The 16,782-nt window shown below is 29.6% G+C and overlaps 1 non-coding gene across 1 annotated transcript; it reads left to right on the top strand.

Moving 5' to 3' along the window:
- Window positions 1-1,024: 1,024 nt before the first annotated feature.
- On the top strand, window positions 1,025-1,142 carry LOC121756581. The gene has a single exon (XR_006040967.1). It is a non-coding gene; the product is annotated as a 5S ribosomal RNA (ribosomal RNA).
- The last annotated feature ends 15,640 nt before the right edge of the window (window positions 1,143-16,782 follow it).

Below are 16,782 nucleotides of genomic sequence, written 5' to 3' on the forward strand. Positions count from 1 at the left end.
AGAATGTAAATTGGATTCTCAAGTTTAAAAAAAAAAAAATTAAGTAATGATTCTCAAGGTTTAATTTAGGCTTTAACTAAAGAAACCTGTAAATAATGGTTATAACAATGCTGTTGTGATAACTAATATAATTCCATTTCGACCATTCTAAGATTTATCCAAGGCGAAAAATGGCGTGCTCGACTTCGATACTCGTGGTATAATATGAACATTTGAACCATACGTACCAAAGTCATAATTAACGAAAAATTGACTACCATTTTGAAAATGGAAATTTTTATATTGAGAATTGACTAAATTTATTATCGAGTATTAATAAATTTACATAAATTGTCTATATATAATTGGACATTCAGCCTTTAGGCATCTTAAATTCAAAACAAATTTGTTATCATTAATTAAGTTAATATATTACAAATTTACTCTTTATGATAATTTAGGAAAAAAAATAAGTTTTCCAAATTTAGTATTTATAGATTTAAGAAAAGATCCATTGGATAATTCCATAATTATATCTAAATTCATTGCATCAAAATTTAAACTTTCTTCTATTGGAACTCAATCATATATATGCAAACTTCAATATATGCAGGAATCAATTCATCATCTATGAATATTTGCAAGATTCAATGGTTGGTTAAGCAGTTCCTGAGTGGCCGGTGTCATTGCAACTATTTCTTTGTATACTGCATATCTTCACTCCAAAATCATCATATAAAATTAAATATGTAATTATAATAAAATAAAAATGGTAATACTCATCATTCATATTCAATCATCCTTAAAATTATTACACTATAAAATGAAATGAAATTAAATTTGACATGTAGCAGGAGTACTTAATTTCTTAGTATTATTATCTAATTAATTAATGATCATCGATTTTTTCATGTATTCTACACTTGACTGAAAAGTAAATTAAATTTCATACTCGTATGTAATACTAGTAAAATAGTTATCGTAACACCTCTTACTCAATTCATAAACAATAATAAATGATGTCACAACTTAAAGCGTTTCCATTGGGTGCGATCATACCAGCACTAAAGCACCGGATCCCATCAGAACTCCGAAGTTAAGCATGCTTGGGCGAGAGTAGTACTAGGATGGGTGACCCCTGGGAATTTCTCGTGTTGCACCCCTTTGAAAAAAATCCAAGCCTCCTAGCTCAACTGGTTGAGAAGGGAGGCAAGGATACCGCGTCATCCTAGAGGTCGCGTGTTCGACCCCTGGGAGGTGCATCTTGGGGATTAATTTCCCTGGGGCCTAGTGGATTCACTGACCTGACTCCAGAGCTTCGGGAGGTGATTAAGTCTGTACCCGTGGGCCGTGCCTGGACCCAGGAGCTGGGGAGGTGAAAAATCCTAGACCCGTTCCTGCGGGGCTGGTGGACCCATTGGGTCCCACCTTGACAACAAAGCGCGTCTTGGTAAGACGCTTCACCTCCGACCGTTAGGCCGGGGGTCCGAGTCACTTCGGGGGTAGGTGGGGAACCACCGTCGATCCTCCTTTAAAAAGAGAAAAGGAAAAAAAAAAAACTTAAAGCGTTTCCGTTGATTTCAGACAGAGTTTGGAACTATTTTTTTTTAAATGTAATTAGACTTTTACACTTATGTTTACAAAAGTATCATTTATTGATTTTTATAATCACTGTCACACCATATCTGTCAGTTTTCACTTAATTTCGATCAATTCTTTGAGCCAAATTATGAATTTCAACATCTATCCACCGTACATAATTTAGTGATATTCTCTTTAGAAAATTTTTTAATTGTAGAACTGTAATCATTGAATAAGATCATTTTTTTTAAAAGGAACTTTATGCTAGTCTTAAGAGAATAATAATTCGAGCAAAAGGTGTTACAGTTAAAATTATAATTATACTTATTCAGATTCAATTATTTTATTATTAAATAATTTTTAAATTTGTTAATTATAAAAATAATTACAAGTGTATATTTCACTTCATTTTTTAGTGTTATTATCCAACTAATTGATGAATATGAATTATTTATTCTCATCTTACTCAAAAATCATGAAACAAAATTAAAGGTTGCATCATTCTATCAATTCATCTTGTTCTCTTTTGTTCTCACTCTATCATTTCATCTCTCATAGTATCCATCAATTCTAAACATTGGGACAATATGAAAGGTCGCCTCTCCCTCAACCTCGGTCACCTCTACCACTATGATCTCGTCCTCCGCCACGCCAATATCATACACTCTTATTACAATACATATCATCTTCTGATTATAGGACTGAAAGGTGATTGTATATGTTTTTGCCACTGGTTTGACTATTAAGCATGAGCTAATACTTCACAACTAAGGATGAGCTCGTGTTTATTAAAAGAGTGAATTATATTTTTAGGCTCTATACATTGAGCTACGAACATTTGCAGCTTGCGGTCCCCAGACTATATCACTTGCTCGTTTCAAGTGCCTTTTCATTTTTTGTCCAATTTTTCAGACAAAAAAAACCCCCCAAAAGCCTAAAGGGCATTCTTGTCCACTCACTCTCCAAAAGTACGTACTTATTTTGATATTTATGTTAGTTTGAGTACTTTAATTGTGATTTGTGTTTTATTCGAATAATTTTTTTTGGGATTGGTTGTAGTATGCACAAGGGCGGAACTAGTAAGAAGAAGGGTGAGCTTAAGTCCCTACCCAATTTTTTTTTCATGTCTTTCTTCTTCAAAAATTTTCTAAATTTTTAAAAGTTATGTTTGACCTTATGGAAATTCTATTGCAGAAGAGTAAATGGTCATTGTTGAACAAATGGGAAGGACTGAATTTGTGAGATTATAAACTTACATAGAATAAAAATAATTTTCAAGAGCTTTAGGAAGAAGCAGCCTAGTTAGCAATAAAAGTATTATTTTTAATTTTTATCACTCTATACTTTTGAAATATTTATATACTGGAGTATTAAATTATCTGTGCTTATCCGGTCCAAGTCCATGTTTCCTTTTCGGACACAGGACACCTCACCCTACAATATAATAATACTACTCCCTCCGTATTTAAAAATAGAAACATTTGAAACGGCACAAGTTTTAATGCACAATTAGTAAAGTAAGTGAGAAAAATTGATAAAGTAAGAGAGAGGAAAAGAAAAATGAGTAAAGTAAGAGTGAGGAAGAAAAAAAGTAGTGAAAGTAGAGTGAGTGGATTGTGGGGTCCACGTCATAAAATAGAAAGATTCTAAAATTTCTATTTATAAGGAACGACCCAAAATCAAACTAGTAGTTATTTTTAAAAAACGTAGGGAGTATTCTGGTTTGCAAATCAAATCTACCCTAAATCCTGAAATACAGTCTTTTACCTCATTGTCGTCCATTCCAATCTACCCAATTTTTTTTTTCTGTCTCACAATAAAAATCACATTTCACTTTTACAATAAATAATAAGTAGGACTCACATTCAACTAACTCAACTCACTTACATTTTATTATAAAACCAATACACAAAAATGAGTCTTATATTCCATTAACTTTTTCAACTCACTATTCTTTACATTTCTTAAAACCCGTGCACACACCAAATGTGACTCCTATTGTGGGACAGATGGAGTAATAAATAGTTAAAATGGAGAGAGTAATATAAGTGAGAGAATAATGTAGAGGAGATTGTTACAACAAATGAGGCAAGTATTTCCATTCAACCTTAAGATGATATCTCAAATACTCCCCCCGTCCCATAAAAAGAGTATTCTTTTTCCATTTAGTCCGTTCACAAAAATAGCCTCTTTCTATTTTTGTCAGGTCTTTTTATCTCTTATAAAATGAGCTTCATGCTCAATTAAAAATACTTCAATCACTTTTTCTTTCTATATCTCTCTTATTTTATTAATTTCACATTAAAACTCGTGTCATATCCAAATTAAGTCCATATTTTTATGGGGTGGAGAAAGTATATAAGTCAGCCTCATCTTCCAGTTTTCAACCTTTTCTAGTGCATGCATTCCCAGTTTTCACACTACCTTATTTTTTTATACTTTACTTTGTGCATTAACACTATATCCTCGTATTTCATTATTGTCAATTGAGTAAGTTTAATGAATATTGTTTGGGCTCCTTCCTTTTTTAAAAAAATTGGGAAATATTTGGGTTCTCATTTGATTTTTGTGTGGGCTTCCCTAAAGAATTTAATTAGGCTGTTTTTAATATGATGATATTGTTTGGCCCAAAAGTTCAACTTTTTTTGGGATCACTATTATTGTAACTCTCTACCATTATAATTATAAATTGTAGTTGATAGGATTTTCTATTGTTTTCGCATTTTATAATAGTCGTGCAAATTTCTTAATTTCTTCCTAAATTGCGAAAGTTTATAAAGAGTTTATTCAAAACCAACAAAATATTATGTTTAATATTCTTTGATTCTACTAATTCCCCCCGTCCCAACTAAGTTGAGTCGTATTCATTTTTAGGACGTTCCAACAAAGTTGAGTCATTTTTCTTTTCGACAAAAAATAAAATATCTAATTACTCTTACTTTATTTCAGCATCTACTTTACCTCTCTTTATCTCCCCTACTTTTTTTCTTTTTCCTATTTTTTTTTACTTTCATTTAATCTATTCAACACAAATTCTTAATATCCGTGCCCAAAAGTTTTGTACCAACTAAGTTGGGACGAAGGGAGTATAACTTTTCTTTGTGTAGTTGACGTTGGGGTATCCATTCAGTGTCCTATAATTATAAGTGATAGTGTTACTACTCATCAAGGTGTATTTTTATTCACAGAGAATAAACACCGTTGTTATTCTCTTTAGTTTTATCTTATTTTCCTTATTGTTCAACATCTGTTTCGAAAATTGTTTGGCACGTGCATAGCACAAGTGTTAACACTAGTTGCTAGAAAGGGACACAAGAGATAGAGATAGCTAATAATTTTAAAAAAAAGTTACACACTTACATGAGATTCTATTAGATTGTTCTAAAATCTTTGGTGTATGTAACTTGAGATGAACATGTCTATTCATTTTGCTTCAGGTTCCTTTACATGTATGTTTTCCTGATGCATCAGTGATCTGATTTTGATTTATCTCTTAAAGTGCAAATGCATTAATCTTCTTGCATTAGAAACTATTTCTTGCTGATTTAAATTCTTACCAAGATGCAACAAAAAAACAATTGGCCGATGGGTTTAGTGATGGTTGTTGAAGCTAGTAAGATATCAAGTTTCAAGAAACAGTTGCATTCGTTGATGGATGAGTTATATCATGCTGGATTTTGTTAATTAGATGTGTTGCAACATTTCAGATGTATTTCTTGATAAATCTATTTATATTTGGGGTGATTCTTGATACCTAAAGTTTGCTGGCCTCGTTTGATCAATGGATTTCTAATCAAGCTTTTACAAAGTTTACTTACTAAAAGCTTAAATTGAAGTAACATTCTAAATAAATAAAAGTTAAAATTGGGAATAAAATTAATACGCGACAATTCTTATGAACAAGCAAAATTGACAAAATGATTTTCAAATATCTTGATTGAGAGAGAGTCGTCTATGGTGTTTTGAGCAAAGATATTAATGGAAAGAGACTAAATGATTTTCAAATAAATGTGGAATCTCATTTTCAAATTAGAGTTATGCAATTTGAATTGTGTGGGTGAAAGTTAGCTTTTACAACAAGGCGCAAATCACTTGGAAATCTTTAAATACAATACTAAATTATGTTGCATAAGAAGGAAAAAAAAGTACTACCTAGCATTCCCCACTTCACATTTGTCCATGTATGATCAATTTATTTCATTTTTCCATTCCCCTTTCTGAAATCATCCAACCTTCCTTTTACCTTTTCCAAATCCACTAGTGTTGTAATTAGGTGATGTTTCGATTGGAGAATAGGGTTGTTGGGTTAGTGAATAGTGACCATTTAGATTTTTAGTAGTATTAATTAATAGTTTATGCATCCATATTCATGCATATCAATATATCATGAGGTGAGTCAAAACTTGATCTATTAACAAAATTATACGAATATTAATGCCTTGGACTAAACCAGAACAGGATTATGGCGTGTGATATGAAATGTCTATGCAAATCTTTATAAAAGAAAATGCCTTTTTAGTTCTATGGTTTGTATTGTTGTCATATCAGATTTGCTGCAAATGTCTGAGAGGTTTGGTAAATTGGAATCTTATACTATTAATTTATTAAATGATAGTTAGTCACTCGATTATGCATTATGCATAGAAAGCAAAAGAATCTATGCATAATAATTTTTTATTTTTATTTTTTTAAGAATCTATGCATAATGAAGACAGGGCAAATTGCTTGTAAAGTCATGAACTTTTAAAATAGTTCAATTTTTTCTGTAAATTTTAAATGTTGTATGAAAAGTCATGAATTTTACCGAACTGTGTAAATTTTCCATCCGATCAGACCCGATAGATTTTTGACACAATTACTTATCCTATATGGCGCGCCGGAGGCGTGACTTGGCAAAACTCCACCAATTCTGATTGTTTAATTTCTACTTTGAAATCTCTGACCTTGAACTTATCATAAACATACAAGTAGCCCAAATGAAAACATACAAATCGACATAAACATACTAATCGAATTCAGCATAAAAGTAGCATTAATTTCACAATTCGAATTGAACCTAAATTTGTTATTTGCCAAGTACTTTTTGTCGGAAATCTATCGGATTGGGTCGGGTCGGATGAGAAATTTACACAATCCGGTAAAATTCATGACTTTTCGTGCAACATTTAAAGTTCACGGGAAAAACCAAACTATTCAGAAAGTTCATGACTTTACATGCAATTTGCCCAAAAATATAACATATAAAGATGTTGAAATTAACACACAACATATGTAGATCGATCTTGTATTTAAGTACTCCCTCTTTTTCGTTCCTCCAATAGAGATAGTCCATTTATGACAGTTTTTTTTTCTTCTATTTTATTTTATCATTTATAGGTCCATCATCCACTATATAGTTTCAGAATTTTTCTCGTTTTCTCTTACTTTACCTGTCCTCATTAAAACTTGTGTCAATCTTAATTGGCATATTTCTATGAACGGAAGGAGTAACATGTTAGGGCTTAGATATACTGGTAGAGAGAACAAGATGTGTAGCTGGCTGTGAACTAGTATTCAATTTTTTAAAGTCAATATAGATACTGGTATGTTTTTGGGGTGGCATCTACTATGAGCAATGCTTCATTAATATATACTCCGTACATTAATATTTTTTGTATATTTATTTTTACTTAATATATATATCGCTTATTTTACGTCAATGCTTCTTTAGAGTGTCCACAATAGTTAGTCCAAGCCCAAGGCCAAGCCACAAATTCTGGTCTAGAGCAACAAAAAAATTTGTCCAGCCTAATAGTGGACAAGCCACAACCACAAATCTAATTATTTTTTTAATTATTGGTATATTTTAATTCAATTAGAATAAAAAATATCATACTATAATAATTAAAAAAACATAAATTAATTAAAAAAGTTGACATTACAAGTAAATATATTTATTGAAAATTTGAATTTTAATTATTTCCGTAATTAGGGTGTGAATTGAAATCACAATCCTTAACTGGGACTTAGTTTTACAGCATAGCATAGAGATGATTTGTTTCCTAAATTAATGCTCTGTCCATCTATAAAACCGGTCCCGTTTTAATACACACACATACACACTCTCTTCATATGTATAGATTCTACAATTATTTCTCTCTCTTCACTTCATCTTCTCCAAAATTTGTTTCCATAATAATTTACACAAAAACTGAAAAATAAAAAAAATCAAAAAAAAAAAAAACTTGGGCAGCACCGTGGCTCTCGGCCGCTGCATTAGGGCGCCGCGGGCTGCGCCCATGCGTCGTGTCCGCGCCAACTAGGTGGCGCGCCCATGTCCTACGACCCCCGCCGCGGCCCTCCGTTTCCTCAGCTATAGGGAGCCGCGGCCCAGCCAAGTCCTTGGGCGGGAGCCGCGGCTCCCCATTGTGGACGCCTTACACGATACAATATTCGTTAGTACATGCTAATTCTTTATATAATTGATGCGCATTTATGTGACAATTCTAGGTCGTATAAAAATTTGTTAAATATCTGAATTGTTTTTTTTTAATTATTAAAGGTATCCTCCGGCAGATTCAGTGACTATTCCCCTGCTGATTTGTAGACACGTTAATGAGTGAGACAGTTGATCCAAGAATTTAAAGCTAACCCATACCCAAAGACAAGGATCCTTCCCCTGATCATTTAATTAGTTAAGGATGAACGAGTCTTATGTCACTCGCTCACACTCTTTGGGTTTATCTAATTTTATTGGTAGTTAGCAGTTAACACGTGTGAAAGTTTTTTATTTGATCATATTCCCATATTTACACTCCATTAGTTAAATAAATTGACTTAATAACAATTTAAGCCTAAACTTCAATTAATACATTGTTCAAAGTTGCCGGCTACAACAGTTAATTCACACCTCATATACAGTAATTATATTATTCAAAATCATAATGTATGGAATTGGAACACATCATTTATAAAAATATCAGCATTCAAAGGAATAAATAATGGCACAACTGTTGATAAAGTCAAAATATTTCTCATTTCGAGTATCATTTCAATTATTCAACACGGTTTTTCCTTTCATTTTTTCGCAACAGTAATTTTTCAAGCTATATTCATTTCAAGAATATCTAATGAACTGTATTGGAATCATAGAAATGTAAAAATCGTGCGAGAAGATGATTTTTTCCAGAGTTCAATGTAAAAATGAGTCTAATAAATAGATTGAACTCACACTCAATTTGTTAAAGATCGATACTCACAAATATTTGTGGTGCATTATCCAAAAATACAAATTATATCAAAGTAGTATCTATTCCATCAAATAAAAGTAAAATTAAGTTTCAATGCTGAAATTTTCGATTGCTAATTCTTTCATTTAACAATTATATAGTGCGCCTAACTAAAATGTGTTACTAATATGTAACAAAATCTGTTAGTAAAAAATCGGTATATGTCTAATAAAGTGTTACCCACCCATTAATCAGCCGGTGGATACATTAAAAAGTTAAAAACACAATTTGATTAGGAAAGCTAATATAATAATTAAGCTAGTCATCCATCGTTGTTCCACTTGATTGTCCATATTTTATAATTATTTTGATGTGAGCTCAATGAGTAAATTGTATCGACACCCAAAAAAAGTATATTAAAAAAATTGCTGTGACATTATGAAATATCTTGGACGAAATTGGAAAACCAATATATAATTTCAAATTCGTGTATTCTATTTCATGTTTAGCCCCTTAGATAGTGACCTTGATTGCTATATGTTACTCTATATTTTATATATGTAGGTTTTGATTGTTTTTATTCTCTTATCCTATTGAATCGGCGAAGAAATTGTTATTTTCTTTAAAAAAGTCTTATTCTCTCGACTAATAAAATCATTACGTTATATTGCATCGAAAATATCATTATATTAATGAAAATTTGAAATTTTACATAACTTACAAGTAGTATCTGAAAATATTGTTTTAATTGCACCCCTATAAGAGTTCAAAATTAAATTAGTTTTATTTCAAAGACGAGCACAACTCAAATCTAAAGCGTTTTGAATACTGCAAACCAAATTTTACAATACTCCATAGAAATGATTTATTATATTTTAGATAAATTGATTTACCAATTTGAATTAAAACTTATGTTTTCCATTTGTCAAAACTATTTTTAGTAGAAGTAGCTAGGTAGTATTCTAATTTTTACAATTATTCATTTCAAATACACTAATTTTCAGTTTAGTAACTAGTAAGTGTATTTCTAGGTTCAAATCGTCAGATTGCTATACATTTTATATTCCTCATGATCCTAGATGTCGTCACAATTCTTGGATTCTTTTTCTCTTCTGATGAATGCAGCGTTGATATTAATTATTTGTAATAAACTAATATAATTTGTTTAATTTTCATCAAGATACAAATCCTTATATACAGTTAAAAGATTAAGCTATACACCACATTTGTGTAATTTAATACTCTAGCAACTCCCAAAAATTGAAATTTCGCCCCATATCAAATGATATAAACATATTAAGAGGTATACTACTACTACTACTAATTACTATTAATCCATCTATTACGCAATATACAACCATACGCTTAATACTTTAATTTCGTTTTTTCCTCTCTTAAATTTTAAGAAACTCACTACATAAAAAAATTGATGAACTAAAGATAGAGAAACGAATTTCACAAACTTAAAATTATATTAATGTTACCAATTTACCTAATGAAAATGTCGACGGCACATGTATGTGCTTCAAATACTACTATAAAATAGACTACTCTATCGTAATAATTTAAACGTGTCGCTATCATATGGAAGGTGCCACTTTCATCACATGATCCTAACAAATTCGTATGGGGTATATTTCGAAAATTGAAGTTTTTATATTGTTTATTTCAGACAACTACGCAATTTATATTTACAATTTTATTGTTCTTGTAGTACTACTAGTCAAGGATTTGTATGTTTGTAAATTTAAATAAACTTAAATCTATCAATAGTTCTAATTTTTTATATTTCAATCTTAAGTTTAGGTTCATGTATAATTTAAACACAATGATTTTAAGTTTATCTTGAAATTTATAAAATTGAAAAGGTATATAATATTGATTGGCCCGGTATAGTACGTAGATTCGTACTCCCTCTGTTCTATAGTATTGGAGGCGTTTATTTTCAAGACACGATTTAAGAAAAAAATGTGTTAAGTGAGTAAAGTAAAAGAAGAATAAAGTAGATATGAAAAATGTAGAGAAATGAAGAGATAATAAAGTAAGAGAGTGTAAAGTAAGTGAGAAGAAATGTGTTGACTTTTATTAAAAAGATCAAAGACTCTACTATTATATAAAGTATGAAAATGACAAAATGACTAAATTACTATGGAACGGGGGAGATATTACTTAGTTCAGATTCACATTTGGTATTTTAAATATCTAGCTAGTTCTTTCTTTTTAAAAAGTGATAAAATAAAATATTTGGTTCTCTTGTTGTAGGGAGTAGGAGTACTATATTATTCCTAAGAGGGAACATCTTTTTTAAAACATCAACTATTCCAAATGAGTAAATTTGGTCCGTAATATTTTATAATATCTTTTTAGGTACATTAACTATAAGTTAATATCAATTCAACTACTTTTTTTGGCTATTTTTGATATTTTCTTGACCAAAGTACCCTTAAGGCCATGAAGGGCAATTCAATCTATTTATTCATCCACTTTTTTCTTTCTTCTAATTTATTTGGGATTAAGTTTAATAGATCTTATACTATTATTATTAATATATATACCATACCTTATTTGAATATTATGATATTACTTTCTAGTGCTAGTTAATACTTTTATATGGTTACATTCTAAATTATTTAGACAAAACTAAGATAAATTAATTTATTTTAATGAATCTTGTAATTTTATTAAACTAAAAATTTAAGTTAATCATAATATATAATATATACTACATTGAAATAAAAATTTAATAAAGTAGAAAAAATATGATTCACGAATAGTCTAGGGAATAGATATGAGAACTATGAACAGTTTTCATGATGTTGTAAATGACCTAATGATAATATTAAGACGCGACATTGCGATATTAAACAATTGATAACAACTATTGATTTTTTATTTAATTAAACAATCATAGATTTAAATTAATCATATATTCAACTAAGAATGTCATTGTCTTTTTTATTAAATTGATTATTGATAATTTCAACTAATTTTTTTAGACTACAATTACTACATAAGAGTAGATAAAATAAAACTAAGTTTTTGAATTATTTAAAATTCTATGTATGTTAATAAATTTTAATTTATTTTTAATCATCAATTTTGTATTGCACTTAAAAATAACATATTCTATGTATAGCTTTAAGATTGAAAAATTAATATTTCATCTAATAAATTGAACTACTTTTATATACAAATGTTGTATAAGTATAATGTTTATATATATATATATATATATATATATATATATATATATATATATATATATATATATATATATATATATATATATATATCTAACACTATTAATATTAAACACAATACAATGATTTAAAATATTACAAATAATTAAACTAAACGTAAATAATTAATTGTAATATTAGAACATTAATATCGTTAAGATATTTTTATTTTGAAATTAAAATCAGAGGGAACATCTTTTTTGGTACATCAACTATCCCAAATTACATACTTTAATGAAAATGAGAGGGTAAATAGATTGAATTGCCCTCATTGTCTTAATGGTACTTTGGTCATGAAAATATTGAAAATAATCAAAAAGTAGTTGAATTGATATTAACTTATACTTGATTGACTTTAAAAGATATTATAAAATGTTATGTACTAAATTTACTCATCGGATGGTTGATGTACTAAAAAAGATAGTTAAATCTATTCCTTAAAAGGCTTGTGAATTTTTGATGTTACGTACATTGATATGTTGACTGTACAAAAGAGCGGACAATATGATTAGTAGTACTTAGTGGATGTGGTGTTGAAAATGTTGTTTGGAGTTCCATTATTGTATATTTTTGAGTTGTAAAAATTTAATTTAATTCATTTCAGTTCATTTTGTAAATAAATTGAATCTAGGTAAAAATTGGCACGTAAATATTCTCTCCGTTGCCAAAAAAATAATTATTTTTTTAAATTTGTTTCAACCAAGATAATTCATTACTAATAATGAAAACTCTTTTATCACTGTTTTATTTTCATTTTTACTTTATTCTCTCCAAGTAACACACAAAATAAAGTTGTACTCCTTCTATTCCTATTAAGTTTAGTCAAAATTTCTAGGCATAGAGATTTAAGAAATTATATTGAAAATTAGGGTAAAGGAATAAAGTAAAAAAGATAAAGAGAGAGTAAAGTAGGCAATAAAATAAAATAAGAGCGATTAAATGTTTTATTTTTTATTAAAAAAATGACTCAACTTAATTGAGACATTCCAAAAAGAAATACGACTCAACTTAATTAAGATTGAAGAAATATAAAATTTTGTGTTACCCAAGGAAGGAGTTATCTTCCTTGAAACGGAAGAAGTAGCATCATTTGGGGTAAGGAGGAGTACTACATTTTAGAAATAAAAGATGGTAAAAAGAAAAAAAGATTGTCACGGATGGAGCTCATGGAGGGATGGACTGTAAATGAGCAGCGCATAGAAAAAGATTATGACGTTAGAGTGTCCACAATAGGGCGCCGCGGTGCTCTATAGGGGTGGAAACGGAGGGCCGCGGCGGCGGCGGGGGGGCGACTACTCGGTGTGGACACGACGCATGGAGGGGCGCCGCGGGCAGCGCTGGCGCTGGCGGCGCCCTATTTCATGACACCGGCAGCCGCAACATCGGAAATGGATATTTTTTTTCTTTTTTCTTTTATAAATACTCCATTTTTCATCGTATTCACCTCAAACACCTACGCTCTTTTTTTCGAAATTTTTTGATTTTTTTCCTGATAAAATAATGTGATTTGTGGCTGTGGACGAGTCCACTATTGCGCTGGACAAATTTTTTTGTGACCGTGGACAAGAATTTGTGGCGATGCCATAAGCTTGGCCAAATTACTGTAGACACTCTTATATGTTGTGTTCTGTCCGTAGTTGGTGCGTTGACAGTAATGTTGTGCGTTGACGGTAATATTGACGGCTGGGTGAATATGTTTACCTTATATGGGGCTGATCTGAAACGGAATCTGCTTCACATTCATCCTTATCCACGCACTCCATGCAATCAAATCAAATCCAGTTTTTACTATTCTCTCCCGGACAATTTACAGGAATTTATTTTTTAGATTATCTCATAATAACATTATTTATCATTTCCCTTTTATTGCAAAATACTCTATCGGTTCCATATAGCAATAGAGTCATTTTGGTATTTTAGTACGTTTGATAATAATAGAGTCATTTTCATTTTTAGTAAAAGTCAACACATTTCTTCTAACTTACTTTACTATTTCTTACTTTATTCTCTCTTTCATTTCTTAACCTTTTTAATTTTCTACTTTATTTTTTCTTTGCCTAACTCACATAACACAATTTTTTCTTAAATCACGTGCCGAAAAGAAACATCTCCACACTATGAAACGAAGGAAGTAATTCATGAAAAATAGTCTCATTTTGCCAATTTGAAATATCCACAAAAAATAATCTCATTTCTAAAAATGGAAAGTTTCTTTCTCATACTCCGTATTTAATTACTTATTGTACCTTTTTTTCTCTCCTTCGTACTTTACTTACTTTTGGTCAATATCTCTCTTACTTCACCTACTTTTTTTCTCTTACTTTAGTATTCTCTCATTAAAACTCGTGCCATCGACAAATGAGACTATTTTTTGTGGATGGAGGGGTATTATATTTAATATGTTTTATTCATTCCGTCAGTCATTAATCATCACAAGTATTTCCGACTCGAATTTTAAGAAACGTAAAGGAAATTAAGTGGATTGAAAAAGTTAGTGAAATAATAAAATATGAATGAAATGAGTTAGTGGAATTCGAGATTTTCATCAAACGTAGTCAAAATAAGTGCAATAAGTTTTGGCAAACAGACCGAACATGAAACTAGTGACAAATAATGACTAACATGAAGTACTACTTTATTTTGTCTCTTACTTTATATAGCATTTTCTTTTCATTTAGCCATTAAACATCGCGTTTTAAATTATATGTCTAAAATAAACATTTTTTTAATAATATGAGATGAATATAGTACTCTCTATCCCGCGTTACTTGAAGTATTTATTTTTTGCAGTGGTTTTAGAAAAAAGATACTACCTAAATAGTTAGAGTAGAGAGAGATTGAGTAATATATAGAAGACTCTTCTCTTCTTTTCATTATTCTCTCTTTATTTTTTCTCCATTCTAGCACTTTATTATTTCTAATTCCCATAAAAATAAGGACACTTTCCTTTTTCGTCTATTTCATAAAAATAGCTCATTTATATTTATGAAAAGTTTTCTCCAACTCATTACTCATATAGCATTACAACTTATACCACAAGGGTTCACCAGTAAATGTTAATAATAATCTGGGTATGCACCAACACTATTTTAACTATCATTCTCATTCTCTCTTTTACTTTATCAATTATATATACTGTTACTTACCTTTCCATTTTTATCATTTTGACATGTACTCAAAATTATTCTATTTTTAATTTCAGTAAGTTTTGCACCAATGTTACATTACGAATTCTGTAGATTTTATTAGACATTAATACTATTTTCAGCTAATTTTTTACTTTGTCATATACCAAATTTACAATTAAAATCGTTAGTATTGTGCTATTTGTATAAGAAAAAGTTCAGGAAAAAATTTATCAAATCTATTAATAGTCGAAATACGGAAGGGATAACCTAATACAATCTATACTATATCTCCTAATACACCTCTATAAAATAGACAAGTAAATTATATTTATAGAAAAGACAAATCTTTTTCTAGTAGTGTAACCTTTACACTTTCTCAGTTTTCCACTTTCTTTTTTCTTTTTCTCTATATTATTTTTAATCTAAATAATTATGTTAAATTTTTTTAAAAAAATCTAATACTAATATATTACTCTAGTTAATAGTCATAACATATTCACATATACTCCGTCCGTCTCAACTAAGTTAAGTCATATTCTTCTTTTGAATGTCTCAACTAAGTTGAGTCATTTTTTTTAATAAAAAACAAAACATCCAAATATTGTTATTTTATTCCACCATCTATTTTACTCTCTTTTTATCTTTCATACTCTACTTTATTCATCTATCCTACTTTTTCAACACAATTTCTTTATTTTTCGTGGTCAAAAAATTTGTCTCAACTTAGTTGAGACGGTGAGAGTAAGTTTTATGCATATATTTTGATTGTTTTAATATATGAAGTTAATAATATTAGGATGTATATTTTAATTATTTTAAAATATAAAATACTTCGTACATAAAATTCTATATTGATTGTTTTATAATGTAAGAGGGGCAATTATTTTCTTTATATTCTTATTTTTCTAAAATTCTATATTGATTGTTTTATAATGTAAGAGGGCCATTTATTTTCTTTATATTCTTATTTTTCTATTTTGTTGAAATAGTTTCGTCTTTAATTTTATTAATCCATATACTAATGTTTAATCTAGATGCTACAAGGATTTGAGCTAACTTAGATACTTGAAATAATATTTTTTATATATATCAAAATCAAAGTAAACTAAATGCATAAAACAGTACACGTGAATTGTATAAATATATTCTGAATATCGGTTCATTTAATTATTGAATAATTTGAACTGCAAAATATATTGATTTAATAAAATAAAAACGTGTTTGACAATCTCGATTTGAATTTCAAAGTCTTGCCACTTGCGATATAAAGACGCGGAGTTCTACCTTCTATGCTTAGACCATCAGCAGTGGGGCGCTCTAAGGCGTGCCCTATGGTGCGCCACGTCAGCATTTTTATCCTCCTCATTCTCCACTTGCAGTAGGCGCCCTAAGGCGCGCCACATCATCAATTTTACAAAATTCATACGAATTAAAAAAAAACTAAAATACATTTAAAATACGAATTTTAAAAACTTCATTCATTTAATAAAAATTAATACATTACAATGCGAAATAATAAAAAATGAGAAATTGCATATAAGCTGATAAAATGATACTTTAACGTGACAAAATGACATAAAACTGATAAAATGATACTTTTGCCTGATAGAATGATACTTTAACGTTCTAAACTGACATAAAAAAACG

This window comes from Salvia splendens, chromosome 11 (genome assembly GCF_004379255.2).
Source record: "Salvia splendens isolate huo1 chromosome 11, SspV2, whole genome shotgun sequence".
NCBI lineage: Eukaryota > Viridiplantae > Streptophyta > Magnoliopsida > Lamiales > Lamiaceae > Salvia > Salvia splendens.